Source organism: Apodemus sylvaticus, chromosome X (genome assembly GCF_947179515.1).
Source record: "Apodemus sylvaticus chromosome X, mApoSyl1.1, whole genome shotgun sequence".
Lineage (NCBI taxonomy): Eukaryota > Metazoa > Chordata > Mammalia > Rodentia > Muridae > Apodemus > Apodemus sylvaticus.
This window is the reverse complement of record NC_067495.1, coordinates 812,871-820,187: the sequence shown is the minus strand read 5'-3', so window position 1 is coordinate 820,187 and position 7,317 is coordinate 812,871.

Here is a 7,317-nt window from a genome sequence, read left to right as displayed (position 1 = left end):
ACCCTGAAGCACAGCAGTGGAGTGGGGGTAAGATCTGCTTGTCCTTGTGGAAGAATCAAGGGGCAGTGTGGCGCCAGGCTCACAGAGCCAAGTTTCCTCCTCCCCATCAGAACATAGAAGCACAGGGAATGGGGGCAGGGTGATGGCTGCTTTTCCTGTGGGAGTGGCAGAGCCAAAGGGGCTTCAAACTAGGAGCAGAACAAGAGCACAGCAGGTGTTAAGAGAATGGGAGGGAGGAGGAAAAAGCCTATGGATCACCAGTGAGAGAGTTGTTTTTAAAGTTTCAGTTAAGTGGCCATGTAGAGACACTGCTTGCTGGGTACTGTCCTTTATACCTAGAGACATCCCAGTAAGTAGGGACAAGGTGGTGAAGACCAACTCTTTGGGTGAGAACAGAGTTATTAAAATGTTCCTACTGAGGTCCCGAGGACAAAATTAATAACAACCAAACCATACCGGGTCATCGCTCAGATGTTAGTGGCTGTATGTGAAGGACTCACAGGAAAAACCGGTTTATTTAAGCTTAGGATTTTTTCTAGGGCAGCAAGAGAAACCCACTTCAGATGAGATCAGGTGTGTTCAGGGATCGCCCCCCACCCCAGAGGGAGGGATCATGAAAACTGATTCTTAGAAGGGGATGGGGTCACCCAAGAGTTAGGGTTCCTAGAGCAAGAATCAGTGAAAAGACCAGTCATAAGGACTGATTGTCTCCATCCTCAAGAACAGCACAGAGGGTGGCTGTGAGATCAATGGCCCTCTCTTGGGAGCAGGAGATGTTTATAGTGACCAGAGATGGGAAGGAGCTTACCAGTTCTCCAAGGTTTGGGTAGATATGTCTGGGGGAGGGTGTAAACCTTCGAATTTCTAAATCTAATGTTATGTTTTATGAAAAGATAAGGAAGAAGGAATATGAAATGAGGGGATGGGGTGCCTCTGTGGTCTCATGCTGAGACATCTCTTCCATCTGAGGGACCAGCCACATGACAGTATAGCATAGAATAGAGTTTATACAGGGCATAGGGAGGGAGAGGAGAGGGAGAGGAGAGGAGGTCAGCCATGTGTGCACATGGAGAGAATTGGGGAGGGGAATGAGGAGGAAAGGGACATATTGAATCAGGCACATTTAGCTGTTGCCAGGTAACTGTGGGGCGGAGCCTAGACAAAATGTCAACCAAAGGGATGCCTCAGCATGGGTCTGCAGAGGCACTCCCTTCCACCTCATCATACCTGGCACCACAAAACATATCCTGGTTCTCTCTTTTTATATAAAACCCAAAACTATTTCCTCATGGTCTGATCCTGGTGCTGGTGCCTTGTGGACAATAAGGCCTGGTCCTGAAATGGAGACAAATGAGGTTTATATTGTCCTTTCATTAGGAGCTACTTTGTCTTTGAAAGGCTTTGTAGCCTGTAGTAGAGGCAAGTTGCCACTCTGTCCAGCACTCCCCAACTCTCCCCAGGGGTGGCAAACATTCATGCTGATGTTTGACCATGTGGCTGAATACACCAGACACAGGGGGAAGCAAACACAGCACTGACTTCTGAATTTGAGGGCAAGGCCCAATATAACTGGGCACTGATGTCTTCCCTGTTCCACACTTTTCTGATCCTATCTAGCAATAAGAAAATGGTATGTGCAAATTGAACAATTGGCTAGACCTGGGATCAGAAATCACAGACCCACCTGAAAACAAATGGAACATAGTGGGAATGCAGTTCTATGGCTGTGGAAGCACACATAGGCAGCACACATAGTTTTGTATCCATAGTAATTTCAAGCAATAGGGCTTTCCACAATGCTAAGAAGGTAAGGCCCCTTTCCAATCTGAGTTTCCTTCTGCATCAACACTCATCTTCTCTATAACTGCCTTTTGCATCCTTCACCTGCCCAGAGATTGGCACATTGCCCCCTGCCTCCATGACTTATAACTGTTCCTTGTTTCAGGTCCCAGAGTAGCTCAGAATCAAATAGGTCCTCTCACAAGACAGTGCTAGGCTTTGAAGTATGGAAAATACTAGAATGGCTTGTTCCTTTTCTTATACACTCATCTTCTTTTCTTTTTCCTTTTTTGAGAGCTCTATTTATGTAACCATAGATGGCATGGGACTTTTTCTATAGACTAGGCTGGCCTTGAACTCTGTAGAGATACACAGTAGCAGAATTTTAACATAGCCATTGTATCTGTCTTGAATTCAGGACTCAGAACATCAGGCCTGGAAGTAGCCTTTCTGTCAGGGATTGTTTTCTGAGATTTTATGGGGCTGTCCTTTTAAAGGATTCTCAGTGCTCTTGCCTAACTTAGAAGTGCCTGGCACTGGAAGACAATTTTACAAGCAAATGGTCTCAGGAAACAAGCCGGAGTAGCCATTCTAATATCAGATAAAATTGACTTTCAACCTAAAGTCATCAAAAGAGACGCTAAGGGACACTTCTTGTTGTTCAAAGGAAAAACACAACAAGAAGAACTCTCAATCCTGAACATATATGCTCCAAATGCAAAGGTTCTCTCATTCATTAAAGAAACTTTACTAAAGCTCAAAGCACACATTGCACCTAACACAATAATTGTGGGTGACTTCAACACTCTACTTTCCTCAATGGATCGATCAGGAAAACAGAAACTGAACAGGGACACAGTAAAACTAATTGAAGCTTTGGACCAATTAGATTTAACAGATATATATATAGAACATTTAGCCCTAAAGCAAAAGAATATACCTTTTTCTCAGCACCACCTGGTACCTTCTCCAAAATCGACCATATAATGTGAGGTCACAAGACAGACCTCAACAAATATAAGAAGATCGAACTAATCCCATGCCTCCTATCAGATCACTATGGAGTAAAAATGGTCTTCAATAGCAACAAAAACAACAGAAAGCCCACATACACATAGACACTGAACAATACTCTGCTCAATGATAACTTGGTCAACGAAGAAATAAAAAAAGAAATCAAAGACTTTTTAGAATTTAATGAAAATGAAGACACAACATACCCAACTCTATGTGACACAATAAAAGTAGTGCTAAGAGGAAAACTCATAGCCCTGAGTGCCTCCAAAAATAAAATGGAGAGAGCATACTCTAGCAGCTTAAGGACACACCTGAAAACTCTGAAGCAAAATGAAGTTAATTTACCCAGGAGGAGAAGAAGGCAGGAAATCATCAAACCCAGGGCTGAAATCAAACAAATAGAAACTAAGAGAACCATACAAAGAATCAAGAAAACAAGGAGCTGGTTCTTTGACAAAATCAACAAAATAGATAAACCCTTAGCCAGACTAACCAAAGGGCACAAGACAGTATCCAGATTAATAAAATTAGAAAAGAAAAGGGAGATATAACAACGTAAATTGAGGAAATTAAAAAAACATCATCACATCGTACTACCAAAGCCTATACTCAACACAACTGGTGAATCTGGAGGAAATGGACAATTTCCTAAACAAATACCAAACAGGTATCAAATAGATCAAGACCAACTAGATCATCTAAACAGACCCATAACCCCTAAATAAATAGAAGGGTCATAGAAAGTCTCCCAACCAAAAAAAGCACAGGACCCAATGGCTTCAGTGCAGATTTCTATCAGACCTTCAAAGAAGACCTAACACCAGTACTCTTCAAACTATTCCACAAAATAGAAACAGAAGAAACACTACCCAACCTGTTCTATGAAGCTACAATTACACTGATACCAATACCACACAAAGATCCAACAAAGAAAGAGAACTTCAGGCCAATTTCCCTTAGGAATATCGATGCAAAAATACTCAATAAAATTCTTGCCAACTGAATCCAAGAACACATCAAATGGATCATCCACCATGATCAAGTGGGCTTCATCCCAGGGATACAGGGATGGTTGAATATAATGAAATCCATCAATGCAATCCACTACATAAACAAACTCAAAGAAAAAAACCATATGATCATTTCCTTAGATGCTGAAAAATCACGTGACAAAATTCAGCATCCTTTCATGCTAAAAGTCTTGGAAAGAACAGGAATTCAAGGTCCATACCTGAACATAGTTAAAGCAATATAGAGCAAACCGGTAGCCAATATCAAACTAAATGGAGAGAAACTTGAAGCAATTCCACTAAAATCAGGGACTAGACAAGACTGCCCTCTCTCTTCATATCTTTTCAATATAGTACTTGAAGTTCTAGCTAGAGCAATTAGACAACATAAAGAGGTCAAGGGGATACAAATTGGAAAGGAAGAAGTAAAATTATCACTATTTGCAGATGACATGATAGTATACTTAAGTGACCCAAAAAACTCCACCAGATGACTCCTACAGCTGATAAACAACTTCAGCAAAGTGGCTGGTTATAAAACCAACTCAAGCAAATCAGTTGCCTTCCTATACTCAGGTTCGCACCCCTTTCCTTTTCCACAAACAACATCTTTTGCATCAGATCTCTTGTGTGCTTTAGTTTCTCAGGATATGTTACAGAAGAAGGAGGAGGAGGAGAAGGAGGAGGAGGAAGAGGATGAGGAGAAGAAGAGGAAGAGGAAGGAGGAGGAGGAGAAGATCAATCAGCATAAAGGTCTAGAAAATATTTCAAATGAAATAATAAATGAAACATCTTGTAAAGGAAAGAAGGTGCCTGTTAATTTACCAGAAGCATCAAAAATACCAAACAGATTGGGACACGTCCCTTTGCCATGTAATAATCAAAACACATAACAATCAAGTTAAAGAAATACAAAATAATTAATCAGAAAAAAATAACAATCTAAACAAAACATAAAATTGTAATGTATGAAATCACAAGTATTAGAATCATATCCATCTTCAATTTTTAAGTATTTAATTCATTACTTATACAATGTTCTTCCTGCATGTATTCCTGCCGGCCAGAAGAGGGCACCAGATCCAATTACATATGGTTATGAGCCACAATGTGGTTGCTAAGAATTGACCTCCTGACCTGTGTAAGAACAGCCAGAGCTCTTAACCTCTGAGCCATCTTTCCAGCCATATTCCTGACTTCTTAATTTAAATTATAAAAGACAAAAGGGTCTGTACACAGATGCTGCATAGTCACATACACACACACACACACACACACACACACACACACACACAAAACATGCTTCTAAAGGAAAGCAACTGGTCCAGATGTTTTGGGCAGATTCAGAATCAGTCATGATGGTGAAGTTATTCAGAGGTCACCAACTGATTTAGCCAGTAAGAAGCACAACTAGAAACTTGACAGGTGGACACCTCTGGCTGATGCTTCCCATCCATTCCCAGAGAGGACCCACCACCCATGCGCCCACTGCTCAACTGCATGTTCCTCTCCATTTTGGGCAGATATCCTGTGCTCACCATGTCTTGATTTCAGAGCTTCCTTGAGGCAGAGACTTGAAATACCATGATTGGTGGATACTTCTGTGATTCCCATGCACCTTGGAGAGACAAAATGGGTTAGGGATGAAAGACTGTGTAAGGGGGAATGGAGAGATGGGAGGAAGAAGACTTTAAATAAATAAATGATAAATGTGGAAAATGACCAAATAGTCCATTACACTGAATCACATGATTTCTCCAAGTTCACTGTGCTAACGTTGGCACTGTGAACTAAGCCTATGTAAGAAAAGGCCAGAAGTTATCCATCCTGTGAATTTAAATTTAAAAAATATTGTGATTGTGTTGTTGTTTTTGGTTTTGTTTTTCTTTTTTTCTTTTTTTTTTTTTTTGATTTTTGTTTTTTGAGAACTTAATTTTTATTCTCCACTTTTCCTTCAGGATCCTATAGACTTCAAATGTAGAATTTACCTGGGAAGGGAAAATTTACTTCTCCTCTTTTAAAAAAAAACACAAACAGCCAGACAGTGGTGGTGCTTGCCTTTAATCCCAAAACCCAGGAGGCAGATTTCGAAGGATCTCTGTGAGTGAGGACAGCCTGGTCTACAAAATGAGTTCCAGGACAGCCAGGGCTGCACAAAGAAACCCTGTTTTCAAAGTGAAGCTCCAATGTCAGAGGATCTGACAAAACACCAATGAACATAAAATAATAATAATAATAATAATAATAATAATAATAAATTTTAAAAGGCAACAAACAAACAAACCTGCAAACCAGCAAACCACCAAATAACTAGGCCTGTGGTGGTGCATGCCTTTAATTCTAGCACTTTCAAAGTATAGCAGGGGATCTCTGTGAGTTCGAGGTCAGCCTGGTCTACAAGGTCCTGCTGAGAGCTGCCCAGCCTGGTGGTAGTGTCAGGGTCACAGAGCAGGATTCTGGAGATAGCTTTAGAGTCTGGGGGTCTCAGGGCTTTCTAGCTCCCTAACTGTACTGAAATGCTGACACAACTTCTAAATCATCCTAAAACTTTCTCCTTCTTTCTGAGGGTGAAAGACTGCTGGCTTAGGTGATTGACACCTGTAGCCTAGCAGGGGAGGACTGAGCAATGTGTGCTTTGTTCTACCTCAGCAGGAAGTGTCTCAGCCTGCTAGTTTGGAAGTCACAGGAGGAAAAGTGACACTTAGAGAAGTTATTACAGAGTGTATTACTAAGTTGTAAAAAGTTTCCTATAAATGAACCAAAGTGCAGAAAGGGGAGAAAGTGCAGAAAGGGGAAAATTCTAGCCTAAGTGACAAAAGATTTAAAAAAATCTACCCCTAAGTGCGGTAGGGGAAAAAATTCTACTCTGTCTCTCATCTCTTTGTCCTTAGTACTTATATACATTTTTTTCAGAAGAAATGATCACGTTACATATTTCATCACAAGTTCACACAAAAAATCATATTATAAATTGAAATAGAAGTTTACAATAGAGAATAGTTACATGACTTTCCATTAGTATTATTATCTAGCTAAAAGGCTATCCGCTCTCTAGGCTCCACAGGATGAATGAGGCTTTAAAACCATAACTAAGCTATTAGTGAAGGTTTGTAGAGATAAACCCAGTCAATATTTTATCTTCTGTCCTAGCACCTATAATAAATCCTAGTTCCCATTTTATAACCTTTGGTTAATTGTTGTAGAATTAAGTATGAACTTAAAATTTTACAAAGCTACAATGAAAAAATTAAATGAGGGGGAAGTTGGGGCTGGAGAAATAATTCCACAGTTAAGACCATGTACTGCTCTTGTGGAGGATCTGAGTTTGGTTCCTCCAGCATCCACATGCATGTTCACAACCACCATCAACTGCAGTTCCAGGGGATCTGAGTCTTCTTCTGGCATCTACAGGCTACTGCTAACACGTAGATATGTGATCTCCCAGAAGCACACATATGTCACATGAAAATGAGGGTTGGAGGAGCAGTGAGAGTACAAAAAGTAAGATTCA